This window comes from Thalassophryne amazonica, chromosome 8 (genome assembly GCF_902500255.1).
Source record: "Thalassophryne amazonica chromosome 8, fThaAma1.1, whole genome shotgun sequence".
Taxonomy (NCBI): Eukaryota; Metazoa; Chordata; class Actinopteri; order Batrachoidiformes; family Batrachoididae; genus Thalassophryne; species Thalassophryne amazonica.
Window position 1 is genome coordinate 64,862,530 of NC_047110.1, and position 21,083 is coordinate 64,883,612.

A 21,083-nucleotide genomic window follows, 5' to 3' on the forward strand; every position below is an offset into this window, starting at 1 on the left:
AGTCATGTTAAGAATGTCAGAAATGTGCCAAGAATGACGCAAATATGACATTCGTACAGCGTCCTGCCTATGTGTAAATGCAGAATTACTTAAAGTGCTCTAACTGACTCAATTGTTGAGTCATTTAAGGCCCCCTGACACGAGCATGTCTTTGATTCACGCAGTAGCATGTGCGTCATCGTGATGATCCCACCCGCTGTGTTCCCAGCTGGATGCCACTCTTTGTTCTACCAGCTGCCATGCAGTCTGCGCTGGACGCTGTGTATTTATAATAATTTCATGTCCGATTAATCATTTTCTCTGCAAATTGGCCATTGAAAATGGCTGTAATCACTTCCTGAATCACAGACGACCATTCTGAAAAGGTAAATATTTGTCATGTTTACATTGTCATGTCTTGGTAAAACAGTTGTGTGTTCTTTCCGTCTTGTGTGCAGCTGTTAAAGTATGTTTATAACAGATTTAACTTCTTGTTATAATCGTTCAGACGAGCTGCGCCCTGAGGCGATCCGCTGACATCACCACTTGCTGTGTTCACTACTTTACTCCACTTGACGAGCTGCACGTGTTGGCGATTAGATTGCACCACATAGCACAACATTTATGCGTGAAAGATTTTTTTGAAATTCTCTGTGCGCGATAGCACGCACCGGCGCCCCTCTGGCATCCTGTCTGCACCAGTTAAAAACGAGTTTGCTCTCCAGCATGACACAGGTCGTGCTAGTGCGTGAGTCAAAGGCATGCTTGTGTCAGGGAGCCTTTAGAATCCTTTGACTGGTAATTCCTGCATGCTGGGTTCCAAATGTTGTATTGACATTCCCAAACAGTTTTGGCAGTACATACGTAACTCTTGACTATTTCATGATGACTCTTTCATCACTCTTGTTAATGTTGTAGTGGACTTTTGGTCACTAGAGATTCAAGAGATTCATAGATCATTGTGGAAAATGTCAGATAACAATGAGGTATGAGTCTGCCAAGACCTGTTAGTGGCTCACAGTGAGTTGCCATGTGGTTTGTTGTCCCCTCCACCCCGAGAGGGTGACAAATATTTGAATACTTCAGGCTGACATATGACATATGATGACGATGGCTCAGCACAGTGGCCATGACCTACCCCATGAGTCATTGCAATATTACCACAAATTCTCTTGTGGTTCAAATTGTGAAAGTGCGACAGCCATTTTTTAGTCCAAGTCTTAAAACCTACAAGCTCTGTAGCACCAGGACTGCACAGAGTTGCACATTACCATACACCTCTGCGCAGCTACTTCATAGCTTCATAAGCTCTTCTCAGACATCTCTCACCCTCATAAGTTGAGCTTCTGGAGAGATGAATGTCACTGCTGAGGAAAATAAATGTATTATTTTTGACAATGTTGTAGCGTGCAAAGACCCCAATTCCAATGAAGTTGGGACGTTGTGTAAAATGTAAATAAAAACAGAATACAATGACTTGCAAATCCGCTTCAACCTATATTCAGTTGAATACACCACAACGACAAGATATTTTATGTTCAAACTGATCAACTTTATTGTTTTTGTGCCAATATTGTTGTATGTTGGGGGGTTTGGCTGGATGTTTTTGTGTTGTATTCTTTTCTTTGCTCTCCAGGTGGTATGCAAACTGGTTTTTGTCTGTGGAGAAGGTGCTGGCAGAAGAATCCTTCACCCTCATCAACATTATTGGCTGCACTTGTGGAGGATGTTCATGTGCAGGCCTAATGACTCGCAGCACCTGTGGATGATGCTCACGTGCAGACTTAAAGACTTTCAGCTGAAGCAGATAATGAGATGGCGTTCTGCATTTAAGCCATGAGTGATTCAAGCAGAATTGCTGGGAACTCGACCTTGTGACGTTCGTTTGTGAGACGCTGAGGACCGCGCCTGGGTTTGACACAATGTGCCTGTGAAGGAGGACGGGTGAGGGACACATGCTGTCAGTACACATCAGAGGTGATTAATTGTCTGAATAAGTGTTAATAGTAATTTGGTATTTTGTTACGCAGTATATTTGAACATTGATGAGAATTGTGCAGCTCGCTTCTCACTGCCGTGGCGTACGGACTGATGATCCTCCACCTGTTGTGAGAAGCTGCTCATTTACATAAAGCTTAAATTCAGACCTGAATGTGTTGCTGATAGTGTGTGCCTTTGAAGGATATTAGTTGTAGCTGTTGATTTACCTCACCTCTTCTATCCTTCAAAGAGTCAGTTTGTCGTGTCCACCTGGGGGGTGTTTGGCGGTGAATGTGAGTCCAGAAGCACCGGGCTTCGATCCCTTTGGGCGCTGGAGAGCGCGCCGTCCTTCACTCCGCCAGACAAACGCACTTTTATGTTGTACACCAAGTATTGCACAAGAGGGGAAAATAAAATTGTTTTGTTTTTGGAACCGCTTTCTGGTTATTTAGCGCTGGGTTCAGTCAGACGCAGGTCCGCTCCTCAACCCGCGTCGACACATAACAAATATTTGCTCATTTTGAAATGGATGCCTTTAACATGTTTCAAAAAAGCTGGGACAGTGGTATGTTTACCACTGTGTTACATCACCTTTCCTTCTAACAACACTCAATAAGTGTTTGGGAACTGAAGACACTCATGATTGGGTATAAAAGGAGCATCCTGAAAAGGCTCAGCCGTTCACAAGCAAAGATGGGGCGAGGATCACCACTTTGTGAACTGCATGAAAAAATAGTCCAACTACAGTCCATAATATAATTAGAAAATTCAAAGAATCTGGAGAACTTTCTACATGTAAGCAGCAAGGCCGAAAACCAACATTGAATGCCCGTGACCTTCGATCTCTCAGGTGGCACTGCATTAAAAACTGACATCATTAAGGATCTTACCGCGTGGACTCAGGAACACTTCAGAAAACCATTGTCAGTTAACACAGTTCATTGCTACAAGTGCAAGTTAAAACTGTACCATGCAAAGCGAAAGCCATACATCAACAACATCCAGAAATGCTGCCACCTTCTCTGGGTCCGAGCTCATGTGAAATGGACAAATGCAAAGTGGAAAAGTGTGCTGTGGTCTGATGAGTCCACATTTCAAATTGTTTTTGGAAATCATGGACGTTGTGTCCTCCAGACAAAAGAGGAAAAAGACCATCCAGATTGTTACCAGTGCAAAGTTCAAAAGTCCATTGCATGGGCAACTTACACATCTGTGATGGCACCATCAATGCTGAAAGGTACATCCAGGTTTTCGAGCAACACATGCTGCCATCCAAGCAATGTCTTTTTCAGGAACTTCCCTGCTTATTTCAGCAAGACAATGCCAAGCCACATTCTGCACATGTTACAACAGCGTGGCTTCATAGTAAAAGAATGCAGGTACTAGACTGGCCTGCCTGCAGTCCAGACCTGTCACCCACTGAAAATGTGTGGTGCATTATGAAGCGCAAAATACGACAAAGGAGACCCTGGACTATTGAACAACTGAAATCGTACATCAAGCAAGAATGGGAAAGAATTCCACCTACAAAGCTTCAACAATTAGTGTCCTCAGTTCCCAAACGCTTATTGAGTGTTGTTAGAAGGAAAGGGGATGTAACACAGTGGCAAACATACCACTGTCCCAGCTTTTTTGAAATGTGTGAAAGAGGATTTGAAAATCATTGTATTCTGTTTTTATTTACATTTTACACAACGCCCCAAATTCATTGGAATTGGGGTTGTAAATCCAGTGAGTCATTAAAAACCAGGAGCTTGATCTTTATCCAAGATACTTAAGCTAGTATCTCACTGGGCTGGGACCGCCTGCAAATAGAATCCGTGAAGTTGGCAGCCATTCACCATGCCCTCGCCGCAGTTGCAGGGCGGCGCCCACGCCTCGCTTGATTTTTGAACAAACCCCAAAAATTCCCATGATGAAATCCCTCGCAAAATCATCAGGCAGGCACCTTGCATCCCTCACCACGTCGTCTCTGTGAATGTGCGCAACATGTGAGACAACTTGTGTGGGGTTGACACACTCTTTCCTTTTGTATGATCAGAGAGGAACAGCGCTTCTGGAAGCGACTGAACACTCCAGCAGCTTCCAGCCACCCCGCTCTGCAGCTGGCACACGTGCACTGGGCTGGATGCACAAGCTGCACGAACCAGATTCATTATGTCTGTTTATTTATTTATTTATTTTTCTGGGGAAAAAAGTGGAAGTTCTGTTTAATGCTCCTTGTTGATGCACACTGGATGTGCGCTCGTGCTGGGCTGGACGCATGAGCTGCACGAATCAGATTCAGTGTGTCTATTTGTTTATTTATTTATTTTTCTAAGGACAGACGTGGATTTAAGTTTAATGCTCCTGGATGGTGCACACCCCGACCTGCATGCTGGATATCACATGTGCGTTGAACCATAACCTAACCCTACTCCTTCCCCCAACCCTAACCATAACCACCCCCCCGACCCCCTTTTAATTTTGTGCAGCCATCATGTAATGAATTGGAATGAATTCCTGCTGCCGTGACAAAAATGAGGCGCTTTTTGTCACAGTATCACGAACCAATAGATTAATGTATATTTCATGCTGCTGAATCACGACTTGCCATGAGACTGGGTTGGGATTACAGAGTCCGTGCCCGCATGGAGCAGTGCTTCAAGCACATCACGGTACTTGGCTAGCGGAAGATTGTGTGGTCATTTATGGGAGGAAAGGACAGTCACCAGCTGGGTCAATAATATTGATGTATAGTACCTCCTGGACATCTTCTGCAAGTCCCTGAGTGGCTTTTTCTGCCTAAAGTTGAGGGAATTTTCAGTCCACATCCGTCTTGAGCACTGTGTGCGCAAACATGATGTCGTGTCAGCTGTGCCAGTGTCGCTGAACATCCGTAAGAATGCCGCACAGCATCTGTGCGCAAATTCTTGTGCCTGCAAATGATGCGTCAATGCTGCTCGACTTTCGCATGTGTGCTGTGCGCCATTTCAGTCACCCTTGTGCAATATGTGTGCAGACTGCTCCAGATTTGTGTCTGTATTTTCGCTGCCACTCCAGGCAGCATTCAGCAGACAGTTGGGCAGCATTTGTGCATGTGTTGGGAGAACCAATTCAGTGAGACAGCACATGAGAAATGTATAACCTTTTTGCCTGTTTTTGCATAATTTTGTGTCTCCGCCTCCTCTCCACCAGTCGTGTCAGTGAGATACTGGTCTTACAAGCTGAGACACTCAGACTCCTCACAGAATCTTTCAAGAGTTCTAACCATCGATTTCTATTTACCCACTAGATGGAGGACTGCGGCGATCCGCTCATTCGCTGGCTGTTGCCAGAATGGCGCCATCTTGGTTAGCGTCTAACAACCAGGCATAAATAGAAATCAATGTGGGCATGACCAGTGTTTTCAAGAGAGTTTCACCATAAATCTGCATTTTCCATGCTATTACTGTTCTGTTACATCTATTCAAACTCAGTCCCATGTTTGTACAGCCACGATTTGTCAAAACAAATACAGAAGAGGATCAGATCAGACTATTTAAATGATAGACTTGAATGAATTTGTTACTCCCAGTCCAGATAGAAAGTAATACCATCAGTTTGTCAAACACATTATTCTGCCACAACATGAGATACTAGTCTGATCCTTAATTATTTTCATTATGAAATTAAAGATGGGAAATAATCAGGGGCAAAAGTAAGCTTTGCATCATATTAAAGATATTAATATTAAAGACTGCTCTTACCCACCTGCAGCGCCGCTTTTACGCAGTGCTTCTCCACGAAAATATCAAATAAAATAAATAATTAAAAGCCACGCCAGCCAGGGTGAAAGTAAGAGTATTCAATAATTTCTGGATCCAGTTGAAAGTAATCTGAAATATGGAGCATATCAGAGAGAAATTAATCTCATTCGTTTATATTCTTATATTAGTAGAATATATAATCACCCACCAAATTGAGAGAAAAAAGATTTCCATTCTATGCATGGGCTCTTACAGAATATCTCAAGATGAAAAACCTGGTGTGAAAAAGAAATCCTAGGCTAATTAACAAGGGATAAACTGAGACTTATGAAAGTGAAACTTCCAATTGAATCACTAAACAAATGGTGAGATATTTATCAGACAAAACATTCAGGCAGTAAAACTGAAGTCACTAATTTACAGAATACAGATCAACACACAAAAAAATTAAATCATTTTCTAACCTTATTCAGCAGTTTTAGTCATTTCCCCAAATCATTTATGTTACATATAATACACATTTATGAAAGCTCATTCTACAATTTATTATTATTTATTTTTTATTTACTTAACCTTTATTTAAACTTGTTGCTGTACCCAAACGATGCACAAAACAGCATTTTCAGATCACTTTAACCCAAGTTTAAGTCAGCAGATAGTCTATTTCTATTTAACCTAATGCCTGACGATGCATAATAACGCTAAGCAAGATGGCGGCCGCTGGCAACAGCTCACAGGCTGCATGTGCCATTTAGTGGATTAAATTGAAATTGATGGTTCTAACCAGGCCAACCACAAGAAAAGTGGTTTGTCAAACATTGTTCACTGTGAGTATTGCATCTGCTTTTACTGTTATCGTTGTTACAAATCAGCAGTGGTGGGCACAGCTAACCAAAAAGTTAGCTTTGATAGCCATTAATCAGATAACTGAAAAGATATCTTTTATGACACTAAACCGATGAACTGCTAAAAAAAAATTAATCTTTATTACAGATAACGGATAACTATTAGTATTCATTCGGATCAGATCACATCAGATTAAACTGTTGGCTTCTGATAAACCAGTTTCACTTTAAGCGCCGCAGGGGCTGCTGGGTAAATTCAAGGATCACAAACACAAAGAATGCACAAAAATTGAATAAATAAAAAAATAAAACCCTAAACACTGTCATCATCTTTCAAAAGCAGTAAAACACAGTATTAGAAGTTACAGTTTATCTCAGTATTATTACATACTCGTAATACCATCATTTACGAGCTAAAAGCTGACGCTTTTTTTTACATGCTTTGAACCCTGCTGCTTAAACAACCGAAATACGCCCATTAATGCATTGATTGGCAGAGTAAAAGACACATGTCATGAATATGAATTCTTACCTGTTAGTTTCAGTGGGATTCATCTGAACAAATAATCCATATAAAGCGTCCTGCTTATCCAAACGGTGTCTAAATGGTGAAGAAAAGTCCCTGTACACACCTGCGCCGTGAGAGCTCCTCTCTCCCGCCAAGTCTTGGCACTTAAATTATCCCATGCCACAAAGAAATTAAATAAAATAATGTTAAAATTAGTCCGTTTTGTTTTTGTGTCAAGCAGACGATAACACGGTAATGTCCAAAGTGAAGCTGAACTACAGTACCCACAATGCTCCCTGCGTCGACCGGCCAGTCACGTTTTGCACTTAATGATGACATCATCAGCAAGCGACAGACAGTCTGCCAAAACCATGGAAATATAGACTGGAATTAGGGTTGCCAACTCTCTGAAAAATAAATAAGGGACACCTCACTGGCAGGGCTGACCGGCCCATGGAAATATAGACTGGAATGGACATGCGCGCCTCTATCTATTAGCGTCACTCAGGACAGGAAGGCGCCATTACTAAGGGTGGAAATGTGCAGCTCATCAATAATAAACTGACTGCTTTTTTTTGCACTAGCGTCACTATTTCTTAATGGATTTTAATAAATGTAGGCTTGTTTCAAAGCCCTTTGAAAGCTCTTTCCAATGCACCTATGCATGTGTGGGTGAAAAAAAAAAAAACTTTTATGTAAAATGCAGAAATTTGGGGAAATTACGACAAACTGTGCTGCTTTTCTCGCTCTGTTGTCGCTGATTTTAATAAAAGTAGGCTTGTTTTAAAGCCCTTTCATTGCTCTTTCTAATAAACCCATACCTGTCTAGGTAGAAAAAAATGTTTTATGTAAAGTGTGGAAATTTGTGGAAAATATTCCATTCTGTTCATTTACTGTGATTTTTTTTCCTGTAATCATAATTCTCGACGGATTTTTATAAATGAATCCTTGTAAGTTGTATTCATGCTAATTAAAAGGTCTATCGAACCCATACATGTCTGGATAAAAAAATCCTTATGTATTAAAATATTAATCTGAAGTATGCCTTGCCATTGTGCTCATTTATCTTGCTGCTTTTTCCACTGTAATATTACAGCTAGTCTTTTAATGACAACAACATATATATGATTTTTACTAACATTTTATTACAAGTAGATATAAAGCCATTCAGAATTTATGACTTTTGACCCTCAGTCAGGGTAAAAAGTACCTCCTCCATCCCCTCCAACCACACTGTTAAAATTTAAATGCCTCCTGTGACCACCACGTATATATCTATTAAACAACAGCTGCAAGTATATATATATATAGACATAAATATATTTAAACATTTTTGTTTCCGCATGTGAACGCAGCTTAATGAAAAGAACTTATGGCGTTGAGTTATAGTCTCAGTATATTGACATTAAATTGCGGCATAACGACTTTAAAATAGACATTTGTTTTACATAATTACATTAAGGCTCTTGTACAGTTCATTTTAGTATTGGAGAATTTGTTTTTGTGGTTCGTGCAGTTGATGGTGGAGCACTGGCTGCCTTTTTTCTCCTCATATCGCTTCTGTTTCTCTCCACCCTCAGTAATGGCCGCCGTGCAGCACACCGCTAGTCACGTGACGTCCATTCCAGTCTCTATTTCCGTGGACCGGCCAACTGACCATTGCCTTCACCCTTCCCAGCGCGTGTGTGAAACGATTTTAACCATTTGACTATTGACTTGACCCTGAATTTAAGTAGATGCACACATGCATTTGTTATGATATGAACATGCGGAAAACAAATTATTATTTAGCAATTTATTTTTAGTGCAAAATAAATTTTCCACTCACAATTTCAATATGAGCATCCTGTCCTGCTTCAAAGTATAAAAAAAAATATGTCTTTAAAAATAATCTTTCTCTGTCGTGTTATTGTTATAAAAGTGTATAAATTAACAAAAAAAAAAAAATCATCCAAAACAATGTAACAGTGAAAGTCTGAAAAAGTAAACAATACTTACAATACTTATAGCTGTTGTCGCGCACCTTTTCCCATTTGCCCATGTATTTTTGCTTTCTTTTTTGTTTTGTTTTTTTTTGAGGAGGAGTAACGACGTTACAGACATTGCTGTTCGTAGGCGTATCTGCAGTGCCAGTGTCGGTGTCGCTATGGTCGTCCGACGACCGCCGTCGGCTCATGATTCTCGTCCGGGATCTTCTTGCGAGCAGATGTCCCTCAACCAATGAGATAAGAGTGATTCTGTATCGTCAACTCGTGTCTGTCAGCTCATTGGTGAAGAACAGGAGAGAGGCTGGGATCAAATTTACCGTAAGTTTCCATATAAAGCGCCAGACTTTTTGATTCTCACAGAAATACGGGACAAACTGCGTCCCGTTTCAGGTCAATACGGAATGCACGCTTTTATTTCCAATAAGGGACGATTCCGTTTTTCAAGGGACGGTTGGCAACCCTAACTGGAATGGACGTCATGTGACGAGCGGCGTGCTGCATGGTGGCCATTACTAAGGGTGGAGAGAGCACCTTGAGCCAGTTAAACAGAAGCGAAATGAGAGGAAAAAAGGCAGCCAGTGCTTCACCATCAACTGCACCAACTACAAAAACAAATTCTCGAATACTAAAATGAACTGTACAATAGCCTTAATGCAATTATGTAAAACGAATGTCTATTTTAAAGTCGTTATGTCGCAATTTAATATCAGTGTACTGAGATTATAACTCAATGCCTAAGTTCTTTTCATTAAGCTGCGTTCACATGCATACAGATATGGAAACAAAAATGTTTAAATATATTTATGTCTATATATATACTTGCAGTTGTTTAATATGATATGTACATGGTGGTCAGAGGCGGCATTTAAATTTTAACTGTGGTTGGGGGGGATGGAGGAGGTACTTTTTACCCTGACTGATGGTCAAAAGTCATCAATTCTGAATGGCTTTATATCTACTTGTAATAAAATGTAAGTAAAAATCATATATATGTTGTTCTCATTAAAAGACTAGCAGTAATATTACAGTGGAAAAAGCAGCAAGGTAAATGACCACAATGGCAAGGCATACTTCAGATTTATATTTTAATACATAAGGATTTTTTATGCAGGCATGTATGGGTTCATTAGAGCTTTTAATCAGTTTGAATACAACTTACAAGGCCTCATTTATAAAAATCCATCGAGAATTATGATGACAGGAAAAAAATCACAGTAAATGAACAGAATGGCATATTTTCCCCAAATTTCCACACTTTACATAAAACATTTTTTTTCTACCCAGGCATGTATGGGTTCATTAGAGCTTTTAATCAGTTTGAATACAACTTACAAGGCCTCATTTATAAAAATCCATCGAGAATTATGATGACAGGAAAAAAATCACAGTAAATGAACAGAATGGCATATTTTCCCCAAATTTCCACACTTTACATAAAACATTTTTTTTCTACCCAGGCATGTATGGGTTCATTAGAGCTTTTAATCAGTTTGAATACAACTTACAAGGCCTCATTTATAAAAATCCATCGAGAATTATGATGACAGGAAAAAAATCACAGTAAATGAACAGAATGGCATATTTTCCCCAAATTCCACACTTTACATAAAACATTTTTTTTCTACCCAGGCATGTATGGGTTCATTAGTAAGAGCAATTAAAGGGCTTTAAAACAAGCCTACTTTTATTAAAATCTGTTAACAAATAGTGACAATAGAGAGAGAAAAGCAGCACAGTTTGTCATCATTTCCCCAAATTTCTGCATTTTACATAAAATTTTTCATCCACACATGCATAGGTTCATTGGAAAGAGCTTTCAAATCACTTTAAAACAAGCCTACATTTATTAAAATCCATTAAGAAATAGCAACGCTAGTGCAAAAAAAGCAGTCAGTTTATTATTGATGATCGGCACATCTCCACCTTTAGTAATGGCGCCTTCCTGTCCTGAGCGACACTAATAGATTGAGGCGCGCACGTCCATTCCAGTCTATATTTCCATGCCAAAACCACTGATCTACACACGACAAGGATTAAAATGTTTGATTTTAAGGTTTACAAATGTTTTTGACTGTTAAACTTTGCTCACTTATCAGAAAAAAATGTTATCGGAACTAAATTTATCGAAGATGATTGGTCCGATGGTGGTTTTAAAAATTATCTGAAAAGCTAATCTGCTAGCAAAAACATTAGCTTTGATAATTATCGGTTATCGGATTACCTGAACAGCGCCCACCACTGCAAATCGATGCTTTGAAATGTAAATGTGTGCTGCTAAACCGGAAAAGTTCTGTTATGAACAGCAACAACAAACATGTAAAATTAACATGCAGACAGGTGCAGTTACACTCCGTGGATTCTATCAACCTGAGAATAGTATCATTAAATTGTCAAATCTGTGATAGACATGCTGAAGTACTGACCCTGACTTAATAATGTGTGAAAAAATAGTCCAACAGTCACTGTACCCTTTTCATATGTGGCGCTGCAGCCGATTTGTGTCCTTTTCAGTGTCATTTATTGAGACCTCCTCCATTGGCTCGATACCTCACAGGGACAGTGGTTGGCTTTTTTTACGCCTGTGTGTGCAGGCCGGCAGTCTCCAGGGCTGAACAAGTTGCTTCATTTTCATGGTTGGATTCACCACTGAAAAGTGATCTTGCTCTGGGCTCCTCAGACAATGGAAAGGGTAAAGTGGTACCACAGAGCGCCTTCTCTGCTCAACATGAGATGTTTAAAACACCCAAAGGGTGCCCATCCTGATAAACGGAGCCTAGAAAAAAATTCCACAGTGTGATTGCACAGACCAGCATATAAAGTCCAACAAATTTGGAGCAGAGAATTAAATCAGAAAGTAAATCAGAATGCGATTTACAGTACAATCTATGCACACGGATGCAAGTATTGGCTCACAGGAAAATGACATCTGGCCCAAATTTTGATCCAAATTCACCCTTTCATTCCTGAATCTTAAAGGCCCTGAAAACGGGCATTTTGGGGGTTGGACCTACTACCTACATTTTGCCGGCGTTTTGAGCGCGTACTAGCAGCAAATGCGCGGATAAAACGCCGCTAAATCCGCAGAATAAAGCAGCATTTTGATGCCGTAGCATCCGGCACACGTCAGGCAACGGGGGTTAATACCCAGTTCTATCCTTTACAATCGCAGGTTAAGACACGCGTGAGAACGGCGGAGTCCTGCTGCCGCCGATAATGCCCTGTGTACCGCTGGATTTATCCAGGCAAATCCTGCGTTACTCCAGGAACTTTTGCATATAGGCACCGCCCCCAGGGTATAATAGGCTGAAGCGGCTGTCAATGCAGGGGGAGGGAGCTCATCTCTCAGCTCATCTCTCAGCCTTTTATTCTCCTTCCTTTTTCCCTCCTCAACGTGTTGCTCGTCTCCACTACAGGGCTCTCCTCTGCTTCTGAACCAGACCTCTTGGTAAGTCCTTGCCACTGCCAATTTACTTTAGGAGGCATACTGGAGCTTCTCTGCAAAATATCTGGAGCTGGCCATGAGTGAGAGGCCTGCATGCAGTGCGCTAGCGTTTTTATATTGACCGCCGCCTATCGGCCGTTTGGAACCCCATTAACCGGGAAGTGGCGTTTAGAACGACGTACTGTCCGCTAGCGCCGCCGTTTTGTCTGCCTCTATCGCCGGTTAAAACGCCTTTGAGGATGCCGATGTGGGCTCTATCGCCGTTTTACATGCCGTTGATTAGGGATACAATGCCGGCCGCCAATTACGGCGGTGTAAACTGCGGCACTACAGGAAGGAGCAGGATGACACGGCGATTAAAAATTATCAAACACCGAATTCTCCGGGAGCCCTCCTGGAATTATTCGACATGTTGAATAATTTTTTTCGACGATTCTCGGTAAAGCCGGAACTAAGCCACACCCCCTAGTGCCGGCGTTGACAACGGCGTTGATCCTTAAGACGGCCAAAAACTCTTCCATGACGCTTCCGGGAGCTCTTACCGTCTATGTGTAAACGGGGCTTAAGGGATTTCAAAGTGCAGTCAAGGGTGTCCAGGTTGGTGACCTCAAAGCTGCATCCCTGCTTTTTGTGGATGATGTGGTTCTGTTGGTTTCATCAGGCAGTGACTCTGATGTGCACTGAGTAGGTTTGAGGCCAAGTGTGAAGCAACTGAGATGAGAATCAGCACCTCCAAACCTGAGACCACAGTCCTCTGTTGGAAAAGGGTGGATTGTTCCCTCTGAGCAGGGGAGAGTTATTGCAACAAATGGAGGAGTTTAAGTATCTCGGGGACTTGATAAAAATTGGGGGTAAGTTGGAGTGTGAGATCAATAGATGGATTGGGACAGCAGCTTCCTCAGCATCCTCCTCTCTGATACCTCCACCACAACTCCAGCTCAACTCCCAGGACAGAGCCAGGTCTCCAGATGAGGTTGTTGAGTCTGTTCATGTCAGCTGCCTTCAGCCCGCTTCCCCAGCACCCTGTGCCACACCCCGCTTTTCTCACCCTTCGGTGAGGAATCTATTTGGAGTATGAACTCAGTGTTTTCGGATTTTTTATACTGGGCCCAGAATCTACAAGTGTGCGAAAATGAATCAAATCTGAGACCAAGGACCTTGGAGCCACTTGGTGATTTCACACAGAATGACCCATGTTCTCCTCATACTGATGAAACTAATTTGTTTGTCTTGTCAAACAAATGTGACCAAAACATTAGTCTCAGTGTTACAACCCCAATTCCAATGAAGTTGGGACGTTGTGTAAAATGTAAATAAAAACAGAATACAGTGCTTTGCAAATCCTCTTCAACCTATATTCAGTTGACTACACCACAAAGACAAGATATTTAATGTTAAACCAGTGGCCGGCACAGTTCCGCTAATCCACTAACCGCTAATTATCTAAGATAATGTTTCATTATCAGATTAGCTTTTCAGATAACTTTGAAAACCATCATCGGACCAATTATCTTCTGATAAGTTTTGGTCCGATAATTTTTAGACCGCTAACATTTTTGCAGACGTAGCTTTTTGTAGTAGATGCGCCATTCTATCCTCTACAAACAGAGAAGAGCTGGTTCCAGAAGAAACCACTCTATCGTCTGCAGGCAAAGGAGAACTGGTCATAGAAAAGAAAAAAAAAACTCATTCTTTTGACCCCATACTTATACGCTGGCAATAGCACCCAAGTCATCCAGAGGCATACAGCTTTAACTTATGGTTAAAATTTTAACCAAACTAATTTCGGACAAGTTATTTAAATTAAAGTCACGTCTGAAGTTTTACAAAGTGAAAATATCAGATATATGTTTTAGTATTAAAGTAATGCAGTAATTTTGACGGTTTTAGTGTGGACATGGTGTTTGCGCAGTGCATTAGTCGTAAAAGTTCACGACAAGAGAAATGCATTTGAGATGCTCTGATTAGGCTCCATGCGGACAACATCATTACATTCATTTGTATATTGTGCCTAAAACTCTTGTGAACATATTCTCTGGGTTTATAGACATTGTTATTGTGTTTGTTTTATGTAAAAATGCTAGAAGAGTGTGATATAGCCAGCGTCAAAATGCATAGAACACTGCCATCTACTGGCGACGGTTTATATCACAGTGTTGTCGACTGCAGCATTTTAAAATTAACTGTAGGTTTCCAAAACCTGAGAGACCCCTCACGTGGAGATAAAAACAAATCGTAGATTTGACAGGTTTAGTTGTACAGTGTGTGGTGTCAGCTACACAGTAAAAACAACACACACAAACAGATTTCACACATGAACATTCCCGGGTCAGACCCCTCGCTTTCTGATTGGCTGCATGTCATATTTAGCTCCTCACGTCCTTCTGAGCAGATCAGAGCACTCTTACAAACCACACACGACAGGAATATCTGATAAGATATATTTAGCGTCATCACGATTGCTGGGGCATCCTTAAGATTGTCGGAAGGGGAAGATCGGGTCCGATATCAGCCTAATCATCTTGCCATGTGAACCAGACTTGTTATGACACCTCACGGAGCGACTGATTGATCTGTTATAACACCGTACCGAACATGTTTTCACTATTATTTGATTTCTTTGTACAACTGACATCGTTATTCAAGCATTCAAAAGGCGATTCCTATCGCCACACAATTCCAACCACAACGAGAAAGTTTTTTGACAGTTCTTGTTAGAGAGATGTGATGTCTTCACGCATGTGCTTAGGCGCCGCTGTGTAGTGGGATCTTGAAAATTTCTTTCTTTTTTTATACAAATGAAAAAAATGACGTTCCACGTCCCAACAGCCAGAGGCTGTGAGCGCGGACCGGGCCGCCGGGCCATCCGCCCTCGACTGCCACCCAGTCCTCTCTGCACCCGACCCCCATGGCCCCCTCTACAGGTGGTGAACCCACAGGAGGGTGGGCCCACATGGCTCTTTCGGGCTGAGCCCGACCGGGCCCCGTGGGCTAAGGCCGACCACCAGGCGCTCGCGCACGAGCTCAACCCCAGGCCTGGCTCCAGGGTGGAGCCCCGGCTCCACCATACCGGGCGACGTCTCAGTCCTTGATTTCATGTCGGTCATGGGAGCTTTTGAACTGCCCTTAATCTGGCCCGTCACCTAGGACCTGTTTGCCATGGGAGACCCTACCAGGGGCACGAAGCCCCCGACAACGTAGCTCCTAGGATCATCCGGGAACACAAACTCCCCCACCACGATAAGGTGGCAGTTCGAGGGGGAGACGTGGCTCCTCCACGTCAAAAGGAGCCAGCTGAGGTGGCTTGGGCATCTTTCCGGATGCCCCCTGGACGCCTCGCTGTAGAGGTGTTCCGGGCACGTCCCATCGGAAGGAGGCCACGGGGAAGACCCAGATCACGCTGGAGGGACTACTTGGGAATGCCTCGGGGTTCCCCCAGAGGAGCTGGGGGAGGTGTGTGTGGATCTGGAGGTCCGGGCGGCTTTGCTTGAGCTGCTGCCTCCGCGACCGACCTAGGGTAAGCAGAAGAAAATGGATGGATGGATGGATGGAAAAAAATGACATATTTTACAAATGCACATTTATTTGTAAAGACCAACACATTACATTGATTCACTTGTGTTTTTACATAGAATGAATGAATCAACCAATCAGTATGAGCGGAGGCTTAGTTACCCATAATCCCCTTTGGGCATCTGTGTGTTAATGTTGAAATCTTCAGAATTAATGCATTTTAAAATTAACAGATATGTGTTATATATCACTTTGTACATTTTAAGAGTTTACATTAATGTAGTTATTCTATCCGGAATAATTTTATTTTTAAAGCAAAACCATAATTCAAACCTGCTTTCCATTTCAAGACCTCTGCCTCATTGTGGGACCACTGTATCCTGTCAGGGTAAATTATGCTTTCCTACAGCACGGAGCAGAGCGCACAAAGACAAACACTGACTCATTGGCTGTTTGGGTTTGTCATCGCCATTGGTTCTATTCGACACTTTGCCTGTGTTTAAACTCAAAATCAGCTTCTTAGTAGCTGAGAACATATGGGAGGCAAAATTTAAAGTTATCGGTTATCTGTAGCTTCCGATAAGTTTTTGTCAGTTTAGCGTTAAAAAAGATAACTTTTCAGTTAGCTGATTACCAGCTACTTTTTTGGTTAGCTGTGCCCACCACTGGTTAAAACTGAAAAACTTTATTGTTTTTATGCAAATATTTGCTCATTTTGAAATGGATGACTGCAACACATTTAAAAAAAAAAACTGGGACAGTGGCATGTTTACCACTGTGTTACATCACCTTTCTTCTAACAACACTCAATAAGCGTTTGGGAACTGACGACACTCATGATTAGGTATAAACGGAGCATCCCCAAAAGTCTCAGCCATTCACAAGCAAATATGGGACGAGGATCACCACTTTGTGAACAACTACATGAAAAAATAGTCCAACAATTTAAGAACAATGTTTCTCAGTGTTCAATTGCAAGAAATATAGGGATTCCATCATCTACAGTCCATAACATAATCAAAAAATTCAGAGAATCTGGATAACTTTCTACAAGTAAGCAGCAAGGCCGAAAACTAATATTGAATGCCTGTGACCTAAGGATCTTACTGAGTGGGCTCAAGACCTCAAGACCAAATATTTGCTCATTTTGATTTCAATATGAGCAAATATTTGCACAAAAACAATAAAGTTTATCAGTTTGAACATTACATATCTTGTCTTTGTGGTGTAGTCTATTGAATATACAACCCCTGGCAAAAATTATGGAATCACCGGCCTCAGAGGATGTTCATTCAGTTGTTTAATTTTGTAGAAAAAAAGCAGATCACAGACATGACACAAAACTAAACTCATTTCAAATGCCAACTTTCTGGCTTTAAGAAACACTATAAGAAATCAGGAAAAAAAATTGTGGCAGTCAGTAACGGTTACTTTTTTAGACCAAGCAGAGGGAAAAAATATGGAATCACTCAATTCTGAGGAAAAAATTATGGAATCATGAAAACAAAAGAACGCTCCAACACATCACTAGTATTTTGTTGCACCACCTCTGGCTTTTATAACAGCTTGCAGTCTCTGAGGCATTGACTTAATGAGTGACAAACAGTACTCTTCATCAATATGGCTCCAACTTTCTCTGATTGCTGTTGCCACATCAGCTAAAGATTTTCAGTTGGATTAAGATCTGGACTATTTGCAGGCCATGACATTGACCCTATGTGTCTTTATGCAAGGAATGTGTTCACAGTTTTTGCTCTATGGCAAGATGCATTATCATCTTGAAAAATGATTTCATCATCCCCAAACATCCTTTCAATTGATGGGATAACAAAAGTGTCCAAAATATCCACGTAAACTTGTGCATTTATTGATGATGTAATGACAGCCATCTCCCCAGTACCTTTACCTGACATGCAGCCCCATATCATCAATGACTGTGGAAATTTACATGTTCTCTTCAGGCAGTCATCTTTATAAATCTCATTGGAACGGCACCAAACAAAAGTTCCAGCATCATCACCTTGCCCAATGCAGATTCGAGATTCATCACTGAATATGACTTTCATCCAGTCATCCACAGTCCACGATTGCTTTTCCTTAGCCCATTGTAACCTTGTTTTTTTTCTGTTTAGCTGTTAATGATGCCTTTCGTTTAGCTTTTCTGTATGTAAATCCCATTTCCTTTAGGCGGTTTCTTACAGTTTGGTCACAGACGTTGACTCCAGTTTCCTCACATTTGTTCCTCATTTGTTTTGTTGTGCATTTTCGATTTTTGAGAAATATTGCTTTAAGTTTTCTGTCTTGACGCTTTGATGTCTTCCTTTGATAATCCTCTCCTTTGTTTCAATTGACATCTCTCGTGTTGGAGCCATGATTCATGTCAGTCCACTTGGTGCAACAGCTCTCCAAGGTGTGATCACTTCTTTTTAGATGCAGACTAACGAGCAGATCTGATTTGATGCAGGTGTTAGTTTTGGGGATGAAAATTTACAGGGTGATTCCATAATTTATTCCTCAGAATTGAGTGAGTCCATATTTTTTTCCCTCTGCTTGGTCTAAAAAAGTAACCGTTACTGCCACAATTTTTTTTTCTTGATTTCTTATAGTGTTTCTTAAAGCCAGAAAGTTTCCATTTGAAATGACTTTAGTTTTGTGTCATGTCTGTGATCTGCTTTTTTTCTACAAAATTAAACAACTGAATGAACATCCTCCGAGGCCGGTGATTCCATAATTTTTGCCAGGGGTTGTAGGTTGAATAGGATTTGCAAATCATTGTATTCTGTTTTTATTTACATTTTACACAGCGTTCCAACTTCATTGGAATTGGGGTTGTACCAGTGGCAACACATGAGTTATTTTATGCTTTCACACAACTCACCTGAGTTTTCTCATGTGTTGTGTTAAGTTCAAGAAGAAAAAGCATGGATTTTAGACAGTTGGATTACATGACACAGACATCACCAGAATATTAAGTGTCAAATAAACATTATTCTATCGGAAGTGCCTTCATCAACAGAGCCAGGAAAATCAAAGCAGCCCACCTGCTCAGAATATAAAAGCTTGAATTCCTTCAAAGGATTCTGCTGCAGTCTTCTTATCACTGCCATGCTGGCACATGTGCAGTTTATTATTGGGCTTATCAAGCAATGTGGCTCTGGATGCTTTGGGTTTGAGGCAGGAGGGAACACTGTCATATCACCCCTTTTAGGTTTTTAAAACCATCTGTCACACACAGATGGATTTGATACAGAGAAAAAGTCAGAATACATTATTTTCAGGAGTTAATGGACTTTATTTAACGTACCACAATCGTGACAGAACTTAAGAAGGTGAAAGTTCCACGGCGCTGCAGCCGGCAATTGCATGCATGGTCTGTCACGACGAGGGACGAGTGGACAGTGTGCTCTAGCTGGCTATCCATCCATGAGTAGTTATACTGGACGTGGACATGTCCTTTCACTGGCGATCGGTCCGTGAAGGAGTTAATGAACTTTATTAATGTGCACAATCTTGAGAGAACTTGAAGGTGAAAGAAAGCGGCAGAGCTGCAGCTATAATGACGTGCGCGATCCACCCATGAGAAGTGGACGTGGACATGTCCTCTCACTGGCAGTCTGTCCATGAGGAGTTAGTGGATGTGGAAGCTTGGCAGCCCACCTCTTCTTCTGTGGTTTTGAAGCTTCACTGCCAGCAAAATCCAGCAGGTTAAATAAAATCTATCAATGCAGGTATGTACTGATAAAACAAAATCTAAAAGGATTTTTTGCCCTAGCGTTGGATTGTGTCCCTTTGCGTCCCTCAGTGTATTGCCAAGTCGGGCTGCATAAACTTGCCATAAAGCTGCATAACTCGGCATAGTTGGTACACGGCATTACACACTCTACGTTGGCCCGGTGTGAAAAGGGTTTATACTTAGTCATCCATGCTGCCTGTGTTGCTGTATCAACTCCAGAGCTTGCAGCCGTCTGCTGCTGTGACATTCCTCCAAAGAGAATGACAATTGTTCTGTCTTCCATTTGAATGCAACCATAATTACCACCATCCCTCAAATTGCATGAAGATGAAGCAAACCGGAATGTCAACCCTACCCTGGATAAATATCCATCGTAATTCTAAAGTATTGACCAATGAGCAGTATTCAAATGGTGGCAAAACACTAAAGTATCCAAATTGCAAACTGCCTGGGCTTCACATGTTTGACACAGACAGAGGCAGACTAATGTGAATCAGTGTTACCATTATATGTGGTTCTGTCTGACCTTGATATTTGATCAATTCTGTCCATTATTGAGCCACTTGTCCTTGACTAACACATAGCCTTCCACCACATTCAATCCATATTGGCATTGAAGTTTGAGTTCAACAGTCATCACCTTTCAAGGTCAGTGATCATTTGACCAATTGATAAGTGGATGTATGGCTTCATATTAGTGTGTAATAGTAACCATGGGTACATTTTTATCCAGTGCCTTGGAAGAGTCTTTCTAAATACCCCGTGTGTAAGCACAGGGTCCAAAATGGGCATTGACCTTTTTATTTATGCATTCAAAACATCTTATCTTGACCTTTCCTCAGCATCCATCATTCCAATGGGTTTGGTGTAAATTGATTCAAAACTCTAAGTTATTTTATTCACACATAGACTGACACACACGAATGAAAACAATGGCCCTGTATGGAGGCTGCAGGAACTGTACTGCATTGATTGGAGAAAGAAGCAACAGAAAGTCACTTCATCACAGCTGTTATATTGACTGAGTAGACTGGCATCATTTTCGCAAAAGTCTCATCTGTCTACGCTGAGACATACACCTAGTATTTGAAGTCTCATCCACTCTAGAGAACATTTACAAAATGCTGAGTTTCCTATATATATGAGTTTCCTATATATATATTATTTTCCTATGATTTTACCTGAGGACCAAAGGTGCCACAGCCTTCTCCAGATTCATAACTTGAAATGGATGAGACTTGTCCTTGCTTCCAAAAGATTAGTATTTACTAACCTCGATTAGTACACTACCTAGCCATTACTGTAATACATACTGTACGAGAAGTTAGTGAGCTAGTACTAGTAATTTGGGTGTACTATGCGTCAAC

At 41.3% G+C, this 21,083-nt stretch overlaps 1 protein-coding gene across 2 annotated transcripts in view; it reads left to right on the forward strand.

The window, feature by feature from the left end:
- Positions 1-21,083, forward strand: part of LOC117515792 (FERM domain-containing protein 5) — a 390,404-nt gene that overhangs the window by 143,537 nt on the left and 225,784 nt on the right. The gene's annotated exons all lie outside the window — the stretch shown is intronic.